This window comes from Ambystoma mexicanum, chromosome 9 (genome assembly GCF_040938575.1).
Source record: "Ambystoma mexicanum isolate Mex_15411 chromosome 9, UKY_AmexF1_1, whole genome shotgun sequence".
NCBI classification, from domain to species: Eukaryota; Metazoa; Chordata; class Amphibia; order Caudata; family Ambystomatidae; genus Ambystoma; species Ambystoma mexicanum.
In genome coordinates this window covers 1,129,572,194-1,129,593,093 of record NC_090931.1, presented here as the reverse complement: position 1 = coordinate 1,129,593,093, position 20,900 = coordinate 1,129,572,194, and positions in this window count along the sequence as shown.

Sequence of the window (20,900 nt, the reverse complement as noted above, 5' to 3'; positions counted from 1 at the left end):
TGATGTGGAGGTGGCGAGACTCCTTGATCTTGCATATCACCCTGTGAATCAGCAGAGTGGGCAGAAAGGCGTATGCTGTCATTCTGTCCTACCGGATCTGGAATGCATCGCCCAGGGATCCCAGGCCCTGACCCAGCCAGGAGGCGAACAGTTGGCACTTCCTGTTGCCCCAGGAGGCAATGAGGTCCACCTGGGGGTGTCCCCATTCATAGATCTCCTGCAGCACTAGGTCGTTCAACTGCCTCTCGTAGTTGTCCGCTCCCAGTCTGCTGAGCCTGTCTGCCTCCAGGTTGGATTCCCCCGGCAGATGGACGGCCAGGGTTATCCTACAAGGCCCGCTCCCACATGCTGACTGCCAACCTGCACAGTGGGGGGGGATCTGGTACCTCCCTGCTTGTTGACATAGAACATGCTGGTCGAGTTGTCTGTCAATTAAGACAACCTTGCCCTCGATAACCGGAAGGAAGGCTCCGAGTGCCAGCCAGATGGCCCTCAGTTCCAACCAATTGATGTGGTTCTCTTACTCCTGCCGGGTCCAGGTGCCATGGGCGCAGTGGTTGTCCAGAGTGGCCCCCCAACCCTCGAGAGAGGAGTCCATGGTGATGGTGACCTGTGGGGTAGGTTGCCAGAAAGGCTTGCCCGTCCGCAGGTTGCAGTCCCTGGACCACCATGTGAGGTCTGGGTGAAGCGACGGAGGAACGTTGATCATCTCTGACTGAGAGCCCCGTTCCTGGTTCCAAGATGCTGCAAAGTGCAGCTGTATCTGCCTCATCCTGAGTCTCATGTGGGGGACGGCCAAGAGGACTGCTGCCATGAGAACCAGTAGGTGTTGGTACCACCAGGCCGAGGTCACTTCTCTGCTGAGGAAGTCTGCGTTGGCCATCTTGATGGCCGTGATCTTGTCCTCCAAGGGACAAACCTTCTTGGAGCACGTGTCCCAAATGAGACCCAAGAAGGTCAGTCTCTGCGTAGGCTGCAGCTGCGACTTATTGAGGTTGAGTGAAAAACCCAGCTTGTACAGTGTGTTCATAAGAGCGTGGGAAATGTGTTGCACCGCTTCTGGAGATGTTGCCCTGACGAGCCAGTCGTTGAGGTACTGGTAGATGTGGTAGCCCAGAGCCCTGAGGAGGGCTGCCACTGTATTAATCAGCCTGGTAAAGACCCTGGGGGCCGAGTTGAGGTCGAAAGGAAGCATCTTGTATTGGAAATGGAAGCCCATGATCCTGAATCGTTGAAAAGAACAATGAGGCTGCCATATCGGGATGTGTAGGTACGCGTCCTTCAGATCCAGGGAGCACATCCTGTCTCCCTTGCACAATGTCTCCGCTATCAAAGCTGGCGTAACCATCTTGAATTTTTGTAGAGGTAGTGAGAGGTTGAGGGTGAAAAGGTTCAGCACAACTCTCGGGCCCGGCTGGTTCTTTTTCTGAATGGCAAAAATCCTGGAGTAAAAGCCCAAGCCTCGCTGGGAGGCTGGGACTTCCTCCACTGCCTGGCTCTCGACGAGTGACTGGATCTCTGCCAAAAGAGTTGCTGTCCCAAACTGTGGGAGTGGAGGGGAAGAGATAGGAGAGGCTGGGATAGGGAGGCGGTACCCCGTGGATACTACAGAGAGGATCCAGTGGTCCGCGGAATTGTGGTGCCAGAAATGTGCATGAAGAGCAAGCCTGCCCCCCACTGGAGACATGTGGACCCGGAGGGGCATGTCATGCCTCTTTCCCTCTGAGGCTGTTGCGGAGGAGGGGGACTGGAAAAATCCCTTACTCTCCCCCTCCCCCTTTTTGTTGTTTGCACCGATGCTGGGTCGGCGAATGGTCAGGCTGCCTGGACCTCCACTCTTGGTAGCTGTGGAACCCTCTGTACGTACGCCCCTTATCACAATACTGCTGTTACTGGGTGTACGTTTTGGGCATGGTCTTTGTAAGGATGGATAAATACTTGGCTGTTTGTGAGCTGTTTTTCTTTTTGTCCACCTCCTCATCCGTTGTGGAGTGGAAGAGGTCACCCCCTTCGAATGGAAGATCTTAGATGCATTCCTGAACATTCGGGTTGAATTTCGTAGCACAGAAGCAGGCCGTTCTCATGTCGGTGGCAATGCAGATGGCACGGCCAGAGGTGTCAATGAGGGCCACGGTGGACTCCATGATGTCCTGCACCACCATTTTGGCCTCTGCCAATCGCGCCTTGAATCGTGATTGGCTCTGTGCCGTAAGCTCTAGGTGGAAATCCGCAATTTCCCCCCAGAGCCTCTGGTTAACTGCTGCCAGCATGGAATCTGCGTTTGCTTGATGAAGGTGAAGGACGCGTTGGAATACAGCTTCTTCCCGTACGCCTCCAAGATCATCTTCTCCTTGCCTAGCAGCGCCGCAGAGGTGGAGGCTGAGGACGACTGAGGCTTGGAGTATAGTGATGCCGCTGTGATCACTGAGGAGTGTGGCTGAAGGTGGGCCGGTAGCAAGAGTGTATCCCCCCTCTATCTGCCTGTACTTGGCGTCCAGGCGTTTATTCACTGGCTGGACTGAGTGAGGCTTGAGCCAACTCTTCTTGGCCAAGGCAACTACGTCCTTCTGCATCGGGATCCCCGTTCTCGCCACGGGACGTAGCGTGAGGACTTCTGCAAGGACACCCTCTTCTTGTTTGCTCGACCTCGGCTTGAGGAAGGCCCAAGTACTCTGCAAACCCTGCAAGACGTTCGTGGAAGGCCTTGGCTGAAAATGGTGTGTCGCGGTCCTCCTCCTCTGTGTCGACCTGAGGGTCCGGTTGGTCCAGCACCAGAGGAGGGGTGTTGGCAGCCGAGGGCTGAGGTGTGGAAACCAGAGCCAGAGGCTGCAGTGGAGGCTGGAGAGGAATCGCCTGCTCGGTTGGGGGCCAGGGCGGGCTGCTGAGGCTGAACAGGGGCCAGGGGCACCTGTACTAGGCACTGGGGCACCGGAGCTGTGGGCTACTTTGACCCACTCAGCAGTACTCCCATCCATAACAAAGCTGCATTTCAGCAGAAACAGCAAAATGGCTGTGCTGGCTCCTTTGAGCAGCACATTACTCACACCAAAACTGCGTTTTGCAACTACAAAAAGATGGCTGCACCATCTTGCCAAGTACATATTGGGCAAGATGGAACAAGGGGGCACACTGAAAAAGCCTGCCAGTGTGTTGCTTACATGAACAAAATAAGGGGAGTGAAAAAGAAGTGTTGCTTTGCTGCAAGCCAAAGTTCCCATTGGAAAAGGGAATATTTCACATTGAAAAGGATGCTGCTCTGATGCTATTTTCATCGGTTTGTCATCAAACTACTTTTATTAATAAGGCCTTGCCATGCCCATCCATATGCACATAGTGCTTCAGCAGAAGAAAGCATGATCCCTGAATGACAGGCTCTGTCAGCCACATCTGGGAAAATCAACAAAAGCTTTACTTCAGCTACACAGGAAACGCTTTACTTTTGGGCTACAAAATATCAGGGATCAATGCGTCAAAAAGGCCCTGGCTTTCTGGGCCTATGTCAATTTCAGTGCATCTGTGTTTTAGACCCATTGCTGCATACAAGAAACTAACTCTGGCTACAAAACAATGTGGGAATTCAGAGGGAAGCCTAAACCGAATTTGAAAGGAAAATGCCAGCAGCACCACATGTTTAAATGTACTTTTGCAAATAAAGAAAAATACTTGATTGGGGGTGTATATTGGATAAGGCCCTGCCTTATCTAGCAATGTGAAGGTTTTTTTTCGGTGAAACAAATAGGGGATGTTTTCTCGAACAGGCTTGTTTTTGATTCAGGACAAAATAACAGAAAATAAAAGAATTAAAATATATTGGCTGGGTTTTGCAAGCTCCAGAACAGGTTTATCCTGCTGGCTAAGCTAAGGCTTCCCCCAAAAGGAACCACCATAAACTTCCAGGACGCTTGGCTGATAATTACTAGGTTGGAAAACTTTTACTGACCAAGACAAAGAAAGTTCACATACTCAGACATTCGTCTGGGCTGAGGCCTTCTACAATAGAAATTCTGGGACACGAGTATGTGAAAAAGAAAATCACACATCCCTGTGGCTTCTACAAGAAGCTTCAAAGACAAACTCCATGCCGACCCTGGGCTAAGGGGGGTAGCCTGGAAAGGCATGACCATATTTGGAGGACAATGCTGACCATTTGGTTTAAACAGCTATTTTATTAAGAAACTTTTCAGACTTTTATCTTGGCAACCAGACTTTGCAGGAATGTAAAAAGTTAACAGTTTTAATGTCATTTCGTGGGTTTTAATTTAAGACACTGTAGCATTCTCTTCCATATTGGGAACAGAAATGGCAGAGAATTGGGTATTCTAAGGAAAGACTACATGATGCCCTTGCGAATTCCAATACTGACATGCCCAATGATAATTTATACACCTGTATAAAGTTAAAGAATTTTAGTCCACATATTTCACAATGAAAATGAACAAACATTATTAGAAGGGCAAAACAATGTCTTACAGACTGCAGAGTTGGACTGGCATGTGCTGCATAAATATGTAACCTGCTTATGTAATTTAAGATGTCCCAACTGTACAAATGTGCCATTTATGGCAAAACTGGATTTTAGCTAAAATAACTGTGGGAGGTTCTGGAAATTGTAAAACTCACCTCATAAATCTGACATCATGTCCTGGAAACCCATCCAGCTGAGAGCAAGGCGTTGACCATTACCCCTGACCAATTCAGTTGTTTAGAGGCGTGCTTAGCTAAGCCTGCCCCACCACATCATCTGATGATTTCACCATGCCTTATAAATAAGAGTGGTTGTCACTCTAGACAGACTCTTTCCTGAATTTCCTGCGCCTGCGTTCCTGATCTTCTACCTCCATCTTGCCAGACTCCAGATCCCACTGCAAAGCCAAAGCATTGCTGACCATCCCAGCAAGGCCTCAATCCTGAAACTCTACTAAAAATCCCAATACCAAAAGGGAGAAACTGTGGTATTCTTTTGGGAAGCATCCTGAAAGCAGACCGGCTTCTTGCGCACTAACTGCATGCCTGCTGCAACCTTGCCATCCAGCTGTCCCGATTATCCGGTGAAAGAGGGTATGGGGTGGGAGGCACTACTAAATGTTCATAGAATCAAAATAAACAAACACAGATGCTTGTTCTTACAGATTTCGAGCAATCAATTAGTTGAGTAAATAGATTTCAGGTGCAGCAGGGCAGATCCCGAGGCCACTCGAGATCAAAACACAGAAAGGACATCAAACAAACATCGGGTGTTGCCAGCCGATAACCCTGTGTTGCATTCCTAATGGGGTAGAAACCCCTATATGGTTTAATGACCTATCGTGAGAAGGGATCTCCCAGTTACCGGAAGGCACCCTCCCAAAGGTGTACATAAAGCTCTCCAACAGACTTGGGTAATCTAGTACTCATATATGTGCATAACAGACATGGACTGTGTACTTAAGTAGATGAATGTCCACCTGATAGAGTCTGTTCAGGAGACACCAAGAACCTTCACACTACAAGTGCACAACACATGTATTTTATATGTCACAAGGTAATTTGACACATTACAAAAAATATTAAGTAAAATGAAATTAGATTCCAATCCAAGTCTCAAATATACAGTTGGATAAGATATCAAACTCAGTGTTTAATGGCAGCATCAGAAGACCTTTTCATTTGATGCAAATGTACATTACAATACATATAGTTGTTTAACTTCAATATAAACAGGCAAAGTGTAGAGTATCCAGAAACATGGGATTTCTGTGACAAAACATACAATAATTCATATTTGCGGATAACAAAAGTCTTTTTCATTCCTAAACACTCCTAGATGTGATCAAGTGCCAACGCGTTTCGGATTCGGATGAATCCATCTTCAGGGCAGGAAATATGAAGTTCCTTCAAATTTAAAAGGGTATTCCTAGGGAAATGTAAATAAACTAGTTAGCTAATTGGGAATTATAAATGAAAAGGTAAGTACTGAACACCCAAAAAGTATGCACTAACCTTACTATTGAAGTTTAGAAATCAAGATTCTTACAATCTGTGTAGTAAGCGAAAAGATCAATGTCAGCTTGTGAAAATCTAAATATTAGTTCACAAAGTATTCAAAATTGAAAAGCAGAAAGCAAAAGAGTAACACTCACCACGTTCAAAGGCGAATACGGATCACCCCGGATGTGAGTGGGTTGTTAGGAGGTCAATCACACAGTGCGTGTGCTGTAATTAATCAAAAAAACGAAATGGAGTTAATGAGGAAACCACGAGGGTAATGGTGGTGATGAGTCTCCTAAAGAATGTATGCAGTTTAACTCAGTAGAGTTAACAGGGTCTGGTAGACTTAGTAAAGTAAAGAGAGAAAATGCAGCAAGCCAAAATTGGTTTAAAGGCGGAATCCGTGGCTATCACGGGTTGGGCTCAGAGTTCGTATGAGATGCATATTTAAAATTTAGAATGTCTACATTTTACAGGACTATAAATTATACAGCCCCTACGGCTGTTCAAGGGTTCCAACAGTCTTACCTGTAATCACAGCAAGATCGCAGAGTACGAGACATCCACTAGTCAGACGCTCGGCTCGCGAATGCGGGTTTGTTAATGGTCGCCATGGCAGCATCGCGCATGCGCGATGCTGCGGATGACGCCATGTTGGTGGGGGCATGCGGCTGACTAACAATCAAGAGTATCGATTCACGGGCTTGTATCACATTTAAAATACCCGTTGTTATAAAGAATACATCATAGTGCTAGCTAATGCCACATCTAGTATTAATAACTGCAGGTTCCGACACGAAACTCATACCTCGAGTGGGTTGCTATTGTGACAACGTGAACAGCCGAGGCGCTGCAGAGTGCTGCGTCTGGCTGTAAGGAGGCAGGCCACGGGGGATCAAATTCCTGAGATCAGATGGGTAGATCATTTGAGCACAGTGTAACCTGGCTTTAGCAGGTATACATGTAGGCAACAACCTGCTGCCAGGACGGTACACAGGTAAGGCTGAACTATAGGATTGAAGGTCTCATTGACGGCCCTGGGGCCTAACAGGTGAACAATCCGGGGGTTGTGGATGGCCACACTGCTGTGTGTGTGGAGGGACACCACTGCAGCCTAGAACGAGGCTGCGTGGTCCCCCTCACACCCTGAAATAGTGATGCTCAGCAAGACCGGTCACAGAACAAGGCAGGACAATGCCCGCGTTCAGACCGTCCGGATGCCTGGTTCAAGTGGGTTAGTGTTGTTAGTATGATTGGTGGCTAAGGTTAAGCCAGTCGGTGTGATGTAAGAAACAGACCTCTAAAGCATAACAGAGAGATTAAGATGATTGCATGTATAAAAACAACAACTATAACTTGAAGTTGACATGCTTGCATTAAAAACAAACATAGGCATAACATAATATCAGACAAAGCACATCAGATCGAACTCGCAGTTCATGCCCCTTGTGGTTAAACAGTCCAACAGATCAATCCAAAAGATTTCCCTTTGTAGCAATCGTCTGTGTACATCACCCCCTCTTGGGCCAGCTTGTACTTGTTCCAAAATAATGCATCCTAATTGGGAAATTGTGTGCCTAGCTTGTAGGAAGTGCATTGACACTGGAGATCTCAAATTTTTGGTTCTAATGTTTGATTTATGTTCGGTCCATCTCCGCTTTTCTTTCCTCATGGTGATCCCCACATAATATAGACCACAGGGGCATTTAAGTGCATATACAACATTCGTTGAGTCGCACGTACAGGAGTGTTTAAGAAAGATGGGTTTGCCCGTATGGGGATGTGAGATTGTGTTGCCCAATATAGGAGGCTCTTGAAAAAGGGATTGAGTTTCAGGGTCCATTTGTAACATTGGCCAGTTCTTGTTCCACTGAGTCAGTTCCTACGTTATCGCAGGAACATTTCAGAGGAATCAGAGTATGCAAGACAATCAGTGGTCCTACGTCACAAATTCAGGGAGAGGGGATACAAATCGGCCTCGATCTCCAGGAATGAAGAGAAGGTGGCAAATGTACAGAGGGACACTCTGCTCACGACTAAAGTGAAGAATAAAGAGGAGAAATTAGTGTACGTGACTACACATTCTAATCAGAGCAGAAAAATCAGGAACATTATCCACAAGAACTGGCCAATGTTACAAATGGACCCTGAAACTCAATCCCTTTTTCAAGAGCTTCCTATATTTGCATACAGGAACAGCCTGATTTGAGCCGAGACAGGAGCTGACCATCCAATAACTACACGATACAAAGGCACACAACCCTGCTACAATTGCCAGCGCTGTAGTAATTTTCTTTTGGGCAACACAATCTCACATCCCCATACGGGCAAACCCATCTTTCTTAAACACTCCTGTACGTGCGACTCAACTAATGTTGTATATGCACTTAAATGCCCCTGTGGTCTATATTATGTGAGGATCACCATGAGGAAAGCAAAGCTGAGATGGACGAACATAAATCAAACATTAGAACCAAAAATTTGAGATTTCCAGTGTCAATGCACTTCCTAGAAGCTAGGCACACAATTGCCCAATTAAGATGCATTATTTTGGAACAAGTACAAGCTGGCCCAAGAGGGGGTGATGTACACAGACGATTGCTACAAAGGGAAATCTTTTGGATTGATCTGTTGGACTGTTTAACCCCAAGGGGCATGAACTGCGAGTTCGATCTGATGTGCTTTGTCTGATATTATGTTATGCCTATGTTTGTTTTTAATGCAAAAATGTCAACTTCAAGTTATGGTTGTTGTTTTTATACATGCAATCATCTTAGTCTCTCTGTTATGCTTTAGAGGTCTGTTTCTTACATCACACCGACTGACTTAACCTTAGCCACCAATCATACTAACAACACTAACCCACTTGAACCAGCCATCCGGACGGTCTGAACGCAGACATTGTCCTGCCTTGTTCTGTGACCGGTCTGGCTGAGCATCACTATTTCAGGGTGTGAGGGGGGCACCACGCAGCCTCGTTCTAGGCTGCAGTGGTGTCCCTCCACACACACAGCAGTGTGGCCATCCACAACCCCCGGATTGTTCACCTGTTAGGCCCCAGGGCCGTCAATGAGACCTTCAATCCTATAGTTCAGCCTTACCTGTGTACCGTCCTGGCAGCAGGTTGTTGCCTACATGTATACCTGCTAAAGCCAGGTTACACTGTGCTCAAATGATCTACCCATCTGATCTCAGGAATTTGATCCCCCGTGGCCTGCCTCCTTACAGCCAGACGCAGCACTCTGCAGCGCCTCGGCTGTTCACGTTGTCACAATAGCAACCCACTCGAGGTATGAGTTTCGTGTCGGAACCTGCAGTTATTAATACTAGATGTGGCATTAGCTAGCACTATGATGTATTCTTTATAACAACAGGTATTTTAAATGTGATACAAGCCCGTGGATCGATACTCTTGATTGTTAGTCAGCCGCATGCCCCCACTAACATGGCGTCATCCGCAGCATCGTGCATGCGCGATGCTGCCATGGCGACCATTAACAAACCTGCATTCGCGAGCCGAGCGTCTGACTAGTGGATGTCTCGTACCCTGCGATCTTGCTGTGATTACAGGTAAGACTGTTGGAACCCTTGAACAGCCGTAGGGGCTGTATAATTTATAATCCTGTAAAATGTAGACATTCTAAATTTTAAATATGCATCTCATACGAACTCTGAGCCCAACCCGTGATAGCCACGGATTCCGCCTTTAAACCAATTTTGGCTTGCTGCATTTTCTCTCTTTACTTTACTAAGTCTACCAGACCCTGTTAACTCTACCGAGTTAAACTGCATACATTCTTTAGGAGACTCATCACCACCATTACCCTCGTGGTTTCCTCAGTAACTCCATTTCGTTTTTTCGATAAATTACAGCACACACACTGTGTGATTGACCTCCTAACAACCCACTCACATCCGGGGTGATCCGTATTCGCCTTTGAACGTGGTGAGTGTTACTCTTTTGCTTTTTGGTTTCTGCTTTTCAATTTTGAATACTTTGTGAACTAATATTTAGATTTTCACAAGCTGACATTGATCTTTTCGCTTACTACACAGATTGTAAGAATCTTGATTTCTAAACTTCAATAGTAAGGTTAGTGCCTACTTTTTGGGTGCTCAGTACTTACTTTTTCATTTATAATTCCCAATTAGCTAACTAGTTTATTTACATTTCCCTAGGAATACCCTTTTAAATTTGAAGGAACTTCATATTTCCTGCCCGGAAGATGGATTCATCCGAATCCGAAACGCGTTGGCACTTGATCACATCTAGGAGTGTTTAGGACTGAAAAAGACTTTTGTTATCCGCAAATATGAATTATTGTATGTTTTGTCACAGAAATCCCACGTTTCTGGATACTCTACACTTTGCCTGTTTATATTGAAGTTGAACGACTATATGTATTGTAATGTACATTTGCATCAAATGAAAAGGTCTTCTGATGCTGCCTGTTAAACACTGAGTTTGATATCTTATCCAACTATATAATTGAGACTTGGATTGGAATCTAATTTCATTTTACTTAATATTTTTTGTAATGTGTCAAATTACCTTGTGACATATAAAATACATGTGTTGTGCACTTGTAGTGTGAAGGTTCTTGGTGTCTCCTGAACAGACTCTATCAGGTGGACATTCATCTACTTAAGTACACAGTCCATGACTGTTATGCACATATATGAGTACTAGATTAGCCAAGTCTGTTGGAGAGCTTTATGTACACCTTTGGGAGGGTGCCTTCTGGTAACTGGGAGATCCCTTCTCATGATAGGTCATTAAACCACATAGGGGTTTCTACCCCATTAGGAGTGCAACACAGGGTTATCGGCTGGCAGCACCCGATATTGGTTTGATGTCCGATTATCCGGTGACCAGACCTTTGCCCAGCTGTCTTTTGCAGTAGAGTCTGCTATCCGGTGACCAGAATCTTTTGTGACCAGAACCGGTTGACTGTCCAAAATCCCAGATTCAAAAGTGGACTTTCAGTATCCCACATCCCATGACACATAGTCTACCCCCTCTTGACTTTTGTCTTTGTTCCACTCTCTAAGCAACGCTATCCATACCCTGATAACTTGTATAGACTGTTCTAATTCTCTGTACACTCTGTTCTTGTTTTCTAGTGTTACCGCAATTCTTTAATTCATCTTCTCGAGTAACCAAACTAATTTCCACATAAAGTTGTACACTGGGGTGACAAGGTTGATGTTGCGAATCACCCTTGGATCTTACTGTGTCCCTCTTTAACAATATAGTCTAAATAATTTAGTTTAAATAAAATGTGCCTTTCTTTCAAAACCGATTTTCTCATTTTTAACTGCTTTATTTTCCTAAAAACGAACCTCATTCTACCTTCCAAATCTCTCTCAATTCACCATATATACCCCTCCTTTCACCTCTACATTATCACTGTGATGTGGCTCTGTTCCCCTGCCCAATAACCGCATTTGAATTCAGTGTTTTTCACACGTTTTTGTAAAAACCGTTTTTAACATTTAAAGCTGAAAAAGTGTAAATGCAACTTTTGCACGTGTGAATCCGACTGCAATGGGTTTTCAATTTTAACCTGCTTTGTGAACTGTATGCTTTTGTGATACCTTACCTTATAGTTGCTAGTGAAATACAATACCTGATACTGTGATAAAACATATGCATATCCTTAGTTAAACACATATATAATTAATTATATTTCTAAATCCGAGTGTTATTTTAGGCCTTTTCAAAGTGTTTAAAATCTTATTTTGTGAGGGAAGGTCGGATTTTGATTCTGTTTGTTGTCTCATATCCCCGACTACCTGCTGCTTCTTTCTATCCACTCAGAATTCAATTATTTGTGGGTTGAGGGAATATTGCAGGGGGAAACCTTAACTTTGGTGCTATCTATCCTAATTCCAAAAGTGCTCCTATTCATTTGTGCTTTGGATATGTTTTACTAGAAGGTTAACCAAGTGCATTGCTTTCATTTCCATTGTCACTATCACCCCATTGGTGATTGCTGCCCAATATTAAAATGTGTCTGATTTTTGTGAATTTTAAAAATAAATAAAATATTGTATTTTCACCAACCGGCCTGGTTCATGGTCCATTGTGACCCGGGGTATTTGTAAAAAGGCGGTATGAGACGGGTCGGGTACCAGCTCAATTTGAATTAATTGAAATGAAAGTAAAAGCATTCCTATTGAGCACCACATCCCAGGATAAGACCCAGTGTCCTGGTCCCGTTTGTGATGCCCGATTGGAATCCTTAACAGGGCCATTGGCGGGAGAACGTCCCTGATGGCGTCCCAGAGTACGACCCCCATCCAAGGAGATTTCATGAGCCCGAGGAACCTTTCAAAGAACCTGTCCTCGCAGGCCGGAGTGGTGGTAGGCGTTATTGATGGGGTAGCGAGTGGCTGCTGGAGCCGTTGCATTCCCTGCCCGTAAGGACGCAGCGGAAACCTGCCTTGCGTGAAGGAAGGGTAAGCTGTACGCCACATACCTGGTTAACACCAGTCCCACCTTGACACGTGTTCCTCCGCTTGCTGCCTACCTTGGAGCGGCGTCGGCCGGATGTCTGGAATGTCTGGCACGGCAGCCATTTTGTATAGCTGCCATCCACGTGCCTGCGTCGTGTTGCTCGGCTCACTGGGCCCCATACAGGACTCTTGAGTGTGGATCATGGGGCGTTTCTCCCTCGGCGGATGTGCCGGTAGATCTGCGTATATATGCGCCCCCTCGGACATGTTGCTGGTACTAGGGCATAGCCCCTCGGGTGAAGACCCGGTAAAAGAACTTTCCGGTCCCTCAGCACTGTCACCGGGAGGATCCACTGACCCCCTTGGCCTGCCGGCCGGTAGATGATTAAACCTCGCTACTTGTGTTGGTACCAGGACCTGGGAGGTCCCTCCTGCCCAGGCGAGTCCTTGGGAAGGAGTCTTCCTTGCAGGGTGCGCTGGAAAAGTGTGGCTCTACTTTGGGCCTGGATCGATGATAGACGAAGTCCTTTAGGTCCTATGGAGGCAATCTCTGGAAGAGCTCCCTCCACCTGGCTAGTCTTTTCTTCAGAGATCTCGAGGAGAGCGCATTGCACGTGGTACAAGCTAGCCAGCTGTGGTCTGGGCCTAGGCACCGCAGGCAGAGGGCGTGGGGGTCTTTAGTCGGAAAGAGCCCATAACAGGGTGGACACCTGCTGAACCCTGTAGAAGTTGACATGCGCCGGGGGAAGAGCGTGACGCCTGAGGACCGAGTACCTGAATGATAAAAAGACTAAAAAGACAGAAGAGAAGAAGTATCTGCGCGTGGAATTACATGCCCAAAGCCAAACCCAGGAGCGCTGTTGTATTGGGCACGTTCCCGTCGACGCGGAAATGGGGACTTAGGTGTGGCAGAAGAGGGCGGATTCAGGGCAGCGCATGCTCCCAGGCCGCACCGCCGCGCGTCTCTAAATTTAAGGTGAAGAAAGTTTTTTCTGGTGAAAAAGGTTCCGTTTCCCGTCCCTTGGAAGGGACGGCCATGCAGTATGGAGGAAAGGCGACGGGACGTAAGAGTAAGTGAGATGCAAAACAGTAAATTCAGCATTATTTATGGCAGACGTAGATCAAACAGGAGAGTGGGCTCATGACTGCACAAGCAACATAGAGCAATTCAGCGAGACACGCAAGGTAGAGGAAGATCCACTTGAGGGGGAGAAGTACTTTACATCGATGGTTCTTCAACTATTGATCAGACCGATGGAGTGAGGAGAACAGGGTCTGCTGTAGTGAGATTGAAGGAGGATTGGACAAGTGAGGTAGTTTTAAGCGCACGATTACCACCTTACTACTCAGCACAGGCAGCAGAACTAGTGGCCCTTATATTGGCCCTACTAAACATTGTAGAGAAGAGAGTAACAATATATTCTGACAGTGCTTATGTCACGTCAACAGTACACTCTGGATTGGTACGATGGCTCAGGAGAGGATACAGGAGAGCGTATCGGACCCCAGTACAGTGAACTGATGGAAGTGATAGCATATGCACAAGAGTTAGCATTGGTAAAGTGCCAAGCACACACCAAAGGGGAGGATGCAATCTCAAAGGGAAATGAAGGAGCGGATGAGGCAAAATGTGCAGCCTATTTTGAAGAGTTGTGGGAATTGAAAGAGAGAGAAGGCACCGGGAGGGGCCAGAAGCATGGTGTTGAGAGAAGGGTATACTTACCTACCAGAAACTCAGATTATGGAGTTACAGGGAGCTGCACCCACAGAAGAAAATGAGCTCGGGGTAAAGAGAGGATGATCAATGTCCCCCACAGACACCCTATGGTGACAGAACAACACAGGGAAAGTGGTCATATGCTTGCACTATTGAAAACAGCATTAGCGCAGTTGCATCATCCAATGCACACAGGGAAAGAGATAATTGCAGCACGCATTGGAGAATGATGGTTCTGTCCTAATTTGAATGAACATGTGGCAAATTTTATTAGTACTTGTTTGACATGCCAGCAGTTCACTGCTGGGCAGGCACACACCCTTAGATTTGTGAGAGGAGCCATAGCCAGACACGAAGGCCCATTTTTGCACCTCATGGTGACTACGTGGACATGATCCAAGTATTTCAAGGATACCGCTGCATGATAGTTGTTGTCTGCCCATTTTCACGATGGATTGATGCTGGACCCTGTTCACATGCTGACGCTCTCTGAGCAGGCACATTTCTGGTCCGGGAAGTATTCCCAATGGGGCATTTGTGAGGTCCTGAGTTCTGACAATGACCCTCACTTCGCCAATGAAATGTTCCAACACATCGCTACCCTGCTAGGTAAATAACATGAATTTGCATGTGCGTACCACCCACAAGCAAATGGTGTGTGAACGCCTCAATGGCCTCCTGAAGGAGAGCACTGCCAAAACTCAGCAAAGCACCAAGAAAAACTCACTCCATTGTTTACCGCTATTCGAACTGAGCAACATACCAGGGTCCGGGCCCCACTTAACGCCCCACGAGGTGGTGACAGAACGGCGCATGCACCTCCCACTGGGGCACTAAAAGATTCTGAAAATGTTGCTGAAATTTTGGGTCAAGAAATTTTCGATTATGTCACTTCACTGGTTTCTAGTGCTTCTTTTATCTCTCGGCAGGTACAGGCCAGAAGACAGCGTGCAAGAGAATACTGATGACACAGAACAGATAGGAGATCTTGTTTTACTGAAAAGCTTTATCAGGTGCTGGAACACGCCCAGATTTACCAGACCCCATAGAGTTAAGGCAGTAACGGACAGAGCAGTGCGTCTACAGGGAAAAACCGCCTGGAACCACCTACAAGACATCAAGCCCTGCAAAGCATCAGCCTCGCCTAGAAGCATAACTGCAGAGATTGACAGGGCCAATGCTGCAACTACCAATGATCTACAAGACACTGCAAATACTAATGAACTAGAGACTACTAGCCACCCTATGGTAAGGCATTCCCAAACTCCTGAAATACCCACAACAGTATTGGTGCAAATTGACTAATGAGAACCACTGTTGTGTTCCCTGCCCAAAGCACGCCCATTGTCGAACTACAACTTGGATATATGTAAACATTGACAGCAGTAACACAAGCTAACATTTCTCTTCTCTCGCACATGCAGAATATGCACATTCGACAGCTGTAACACGATTTAACCCTTATTCCTTGCACATGCAGGTTGCCGCCACCACCATTGATATAAATGCTAAGAAAGTAGCTTGTAGCTTGATGTTACCTTCAATTAATCGCCCAAAGCATTTTCCAACTAATTTGTCCACTATAAGACGACCCAGACACTTTAGAGCACGATCCCCTGAGATATATTTCCTGGTATTCATTGAGTACTTGACCCAAGCTGATTCACAACCAACTTGAACACAGCGCATACCCCGTCCTGCCCACATTATGAGACCCATCTATAAGGAAAAATTGGGAAGAGATATTTGCATGGGCAATAAGTGATTCTTTAGTTCGCAGAGCTTGAAGAATACTTACAACTACTAAAACAATAAAGTTGTTTCTGCGATTTTCCGGCGGGCACCATTATCTCCTCATCTGCTCAGACAAAGCAGCGTAAGTGGGTATAATGAATAAAATAAACTTTGTTTTCATGCTGGTATGGTTACTGTTTCCCACAGTGTTGGCGGGTATCGTAACATATCATCTCTATAGTGCAATGCATCCTACCACTATGTATTCTACCGCTGTACCGCTTACTAACATTCCCCCAACCCAAGCAGCAGGAACTACCATGTCAGTTGGAGGAGGAGACACTGCTGTTAAGGTAAGGAGAGTGAAAGCGAACCCCAACTTACAGGGGTGTCCAGAGTAAATGCACCCCTCTAAGGAAATAAAGTGATAACAAGTGATAACAAGCTTTAATCTTTACAGATCATGAGGATTCGGTGAAATGGCAGAGGACTCTGCCATTTTTAACCAGCATTCTGTCCTCCGTGGCTGGCTCCCAGGTCCTGAAGACTGGTGCTGGGCCTGGGGCTTAAATACTCTTGACTTGGTCACGGGATACCAGCAGAACTCCTCCAATATTGTCCTTCTTGCCATACAAGGGATGCTGCAGTCTTCCTTTCTTCATCATCAGCAATTGCTGGCATGGCTGGGTTCTGTGTGGGACAGGCTACATAACATTATGCTCTATATGCAGGAATACTTTGTCGCTCTTGTTTAGCATAATTTACTATATTATAAACATTCATCCATAAACAAATCTTCCCGCCATTATCTCAACACTTAACTCAACATAATCTGGTCCAGTAATTCCGACACAAAACCCTAGTTTTCCTAGTACTCTGTATGTCATGCTGAATCTTTTTTAGTCTCCATTGGCTCGTGACTGACAGGAACAGCTGCTGAGCTACCTCGTGCTCTCTGCCAGCCTTAGCCTCAGTGGCGCAACACCGCATGAGCTCTGCAATCCATTCTTAGAGCAAGCCACATTCCTTTTTGGCAGAGAGCCTGCTCTTTACCGTGCTCTGAGGAAACTAAATACAATGTAACATTTTTACAAATTAATTCAACTAATAGTTATTTGCATCTTATATTTCAATCCTAACTATCTTTATTTAGTGACTGGCCACGCCTGTGTGTGATTATTGTTGCATGAAAAAAGCTTTCTCAGTGCTATAGTGCTTAGAAATCTTGCCTAGTTATAAAGCACTTGATGGGTGCAGGAATGCAGTAACCAAAGGCGCTAGCTCCTCCCCAACATTCCCGCCTTTCGTTACTTCTACAGTAACAAACTCATCCCCACCCGACATATCTTACAACACCAGAAATATTAGTTTGAGTTTCAATGTTTATTGTATGGCAAGGTGTGTTAAATCCCCCCAATAGATATCATCTTTGCACTATTAGGGACTGTAGGAACACATCATCGGAGACCCAATCGGCATGTGCAGAAGAGAACCAAGAAGAACACCATCACAGGAATCAGTAATTTTACTGCTGCTCCCAGCCATGACAGGACCCAACCAAAGGCAAGCGATAGCCAATCTGTGTTCTGAACTCCACCTTCTTTCATCATTTGAACACCTAGATTGTGCACCGCCTTGATGACGTGGGATAGTGACCCATTCTCAGCATCCTCCAGGGGTAGAAAAGTGCAGCAGCTGCTTGTACCCCAGGAGCCAAAGAAGATGACTCTGAGCAGTTGGGAACAGTCTTTTGAGACAGTTTGAGCTTTTCTTTCTTCCCCGCCGTTGAAATCGCCCTTTTTCTGGCAGCATACCAAATTCTTGTGTGATCTGCAAGCTTCTTTCTATTTCTTTAGGTGCTAGAATGGCTGCTGGCATCTCGACAGGCATTTCTTCTCCCTTCAGGTGTTCATCCAGGATTACTAGTAGCACTGAGTGCAGGGTGGCCAGTGAACACTTGCCCCTCTAAAATGGTAGGAGTTGCAAGTAGGCTTGTCGGCCACAAACCCAGTAGTAATCCATCACTGCTGCCGTACCTTTCGTCATACCAGGGATCACAAGTGTGTGGTTGCGCCACTAGGAACTGTTCCTTGATTGCTAAAACAAAGTTCAACATTTTTGGCCCTATCTATTCGCACTAGTTTCTTCATTGTTGCAATCTGTGTCAGCCTTGTGATGTATTGGGACCATACTGCGCACACATAGTCTCTATTTGGGATATTGCTTCTCCGCTGTACTCGATCAGCCCATCTTCCAGGCACATCACTGCGGTGCGCTGCCATTTGTCTTTGTCATTTGAGTAACCTCCCAAGGAGAAATATGGTCCTTGTAGACACTGGCAGTATTTCATGTTGCCATTACATAACGCTGGGTCTAGATCAATGCTCCTCAACTGCACATTTTGTGCCTGGAATGTGCCCTTTATCCTGTATAGTGCAAGATATACCCAGCATTGTGCCTCTGTAATTGGGACTGGATGTGGACCTAAAAACCTTAGGAGTCCCTGATGTGTGCGGGATAAGTGCACACATGTAACAGCTTTCTTTGATTATATTCCTTCCTGTAATGCGCATATGAGAGTACCAGCTATTCAATGTTTCTACTTTCTGGACGTCAGAAAGAGTGTCAAAGCCCAACACCTTATGTAAATCATACATCATTCATACTTCCCGTTTCATTCATCTAAGAAAACTTGTAGGGGTGGCCGGCAAAAAGTGAGACATTTTGTGGTTGTGTTTTTGTTTTATAGATAGATTTATACTAGCATTATTTTCCAATTGTCCATCCCCCCTTTATATGGCCACCCCATATAACAGACATGCCTTCATCCACTCCAACAACCTCACCAGTGTCATAAAAAACAACATAGAACTTTATATAATACATAGTTCCTAGAACAAATTACTTTTGTCTTTGTATTTTTTTTGTATTTGTTTATTATTTGTATCGAACACCTAACCCTGAGGTAAGTGGGCGCTGGAAAAGTTAGCATGTTACAGGCAGAAAACATAGGTACATAAATATTTACATATAGGATAGCACAGTAATGGCGGAAGGGTCGACCTAGGTTACAATTTATATATTGGCCAGGCCTTCAAAATAAGTACAAATATACACAATAATAATGAGAAGGTTGACTTAGGTTACATGTTAGTCTGACCATTTAGGCAGGTACAGGTAAGATGAGGAGCAATGGGATATCAAACAGACAATGGGCTGTGATGCAGGATCACTGTGATGCAGCATCATTTAGACTCAGTGATTTGTGGGCTTATCAGTGAGCCACAGTTTGACGCTGGTTTTGAAGGCATTGAAGGATGGTTCTAGTCTGATGGAAGAGGGTAGCGAGTTCCAGAGGTTGGCCGCTTGAACAGGGAAGCTTGCTCCTCCTGCGGTTTTGCGGTTGAATCTGGGGACTGTGAGGCGGTGAGTGTGGGATGATCTTGTAGAGCGGGTGGCGTGATGTAGGGAGAACTTGTCTGAGAGGTATTTTGGAGCGGTGTGTCAGATACATTTGTAGGTGATTGCCAAGGTGCAGAGTGAGATTCTGTCATGCACTGGGAGCCAGTTAGAGTTTTGTCTGTGGCTGGAGATGTGGTTGGATCTTGGGATGTTTAGGGCGGATCATAAGGAGTTATTGTGTAAGACTTTGGAGTCTACTGAGGTTCATTTCAGAGGTGCCTGAGAAGAGTGTGTTGCAGTAATCTATTTTAGATAGAGCTAGGGCTCTAGCTAATGTCAAGCAACTGGTGGGGGATAGGTAAGACTTACAGGCATTGATTAGCTTATTAATGTAGGCTGTTGAGGAGGCGATGGCACTCACTTGTTTTTTTTTAGAGATAAGGTGGAGTCGAGGTAGACGCTGAACATCTTTATTTCTTTTGCAACTGTTATTGTATTACCATCAATGATGAATGACGATGATATTGTGGGTCAGGTTTGTTCAGGTGAGCTTGTGTGCCTACGATCAGGAGCTCTGTTTTTTCGTCATTAAGGCATAGGCTGTGTGTTGCCATCCATCCCTGGATTTTCAAATAGATGTTGTTAATTCGTTTGGTGTCGTTGGCGTAGTGCCCTGACAAGGTGATGAGGACCTGGGTGTCATCTGCGTAGTTTGTGTAGATGACACCCATGTCATCAAGGCGGTCGAAGAGGAGCTTCGTAAAGATGTTGTATAGAGTTGGGGATGTACAGGATCCCTGGGGAACCCCACAGAGGATGGGGATAGGCTCTGCCGAGGTACAGGGAGAGAAGACTCTAGTGGTGCGGTTGGAGAGGAATGATTTCATCCAAGCGGAAGCATTGGTAGAAAAGGCTGCAGCGGAAGTTAAGTGATCGATGAGGATCTGGTGGTCCACCAGATCAAATGCGGCAGAGAGGTCTAGCAAGAGGAGCATGGCCAACTTGCCTTTGTCTCTCGTCCATCTGTATTTTCAGATCCAGGAGGGCGGTCTCGGTGCCGTGCCTGGGTTGAAAGCCTGATTGGCGTAAACCAAGTAGGTTGTTGTCCTCCAGGTGCTTCTGGATTTGTAAGTAGGCAACTCGGTCCAGAATTTTTAAGAGGAAGGGGACGGTGGTGATAGGTCTGTAGTTTGTCGGTGTGTTAGGGTCTAGATTGCACTTTTTTAGGAGAGGCATGACCCATGCCTCCTTGAGGTTTTTTGGGACAAGATTGGTCTTAAAGGAGGTGTTTATCATAGTGGCGATAAAAGGAGTTAGTTCCTTGGCACAGTCTTTAATAACGGGGACTGGACAAGTGTCTCCTTGGCATCTTGAAGGCTTAAGGCCTTTGATGATGTTTTTCACTTTGCTGGGTGTGACAATAGCAAAAGAGAATGGCGGGCATTGAGGGAGTTGAGGTTTAGGAGGGGCAATGTTTGATTAACTGTTTGTGAGGCTGTTCTTTTTCACTTCTATTTTAGTTTGGAGGGAGGCTATTTTGTCAGCTAGGGCTTGTTGAATTTTGGAACACCATGCAGCATCATTTGTGCATTCTGAAGAGGGTGGTGCTGGGGATTCTAGT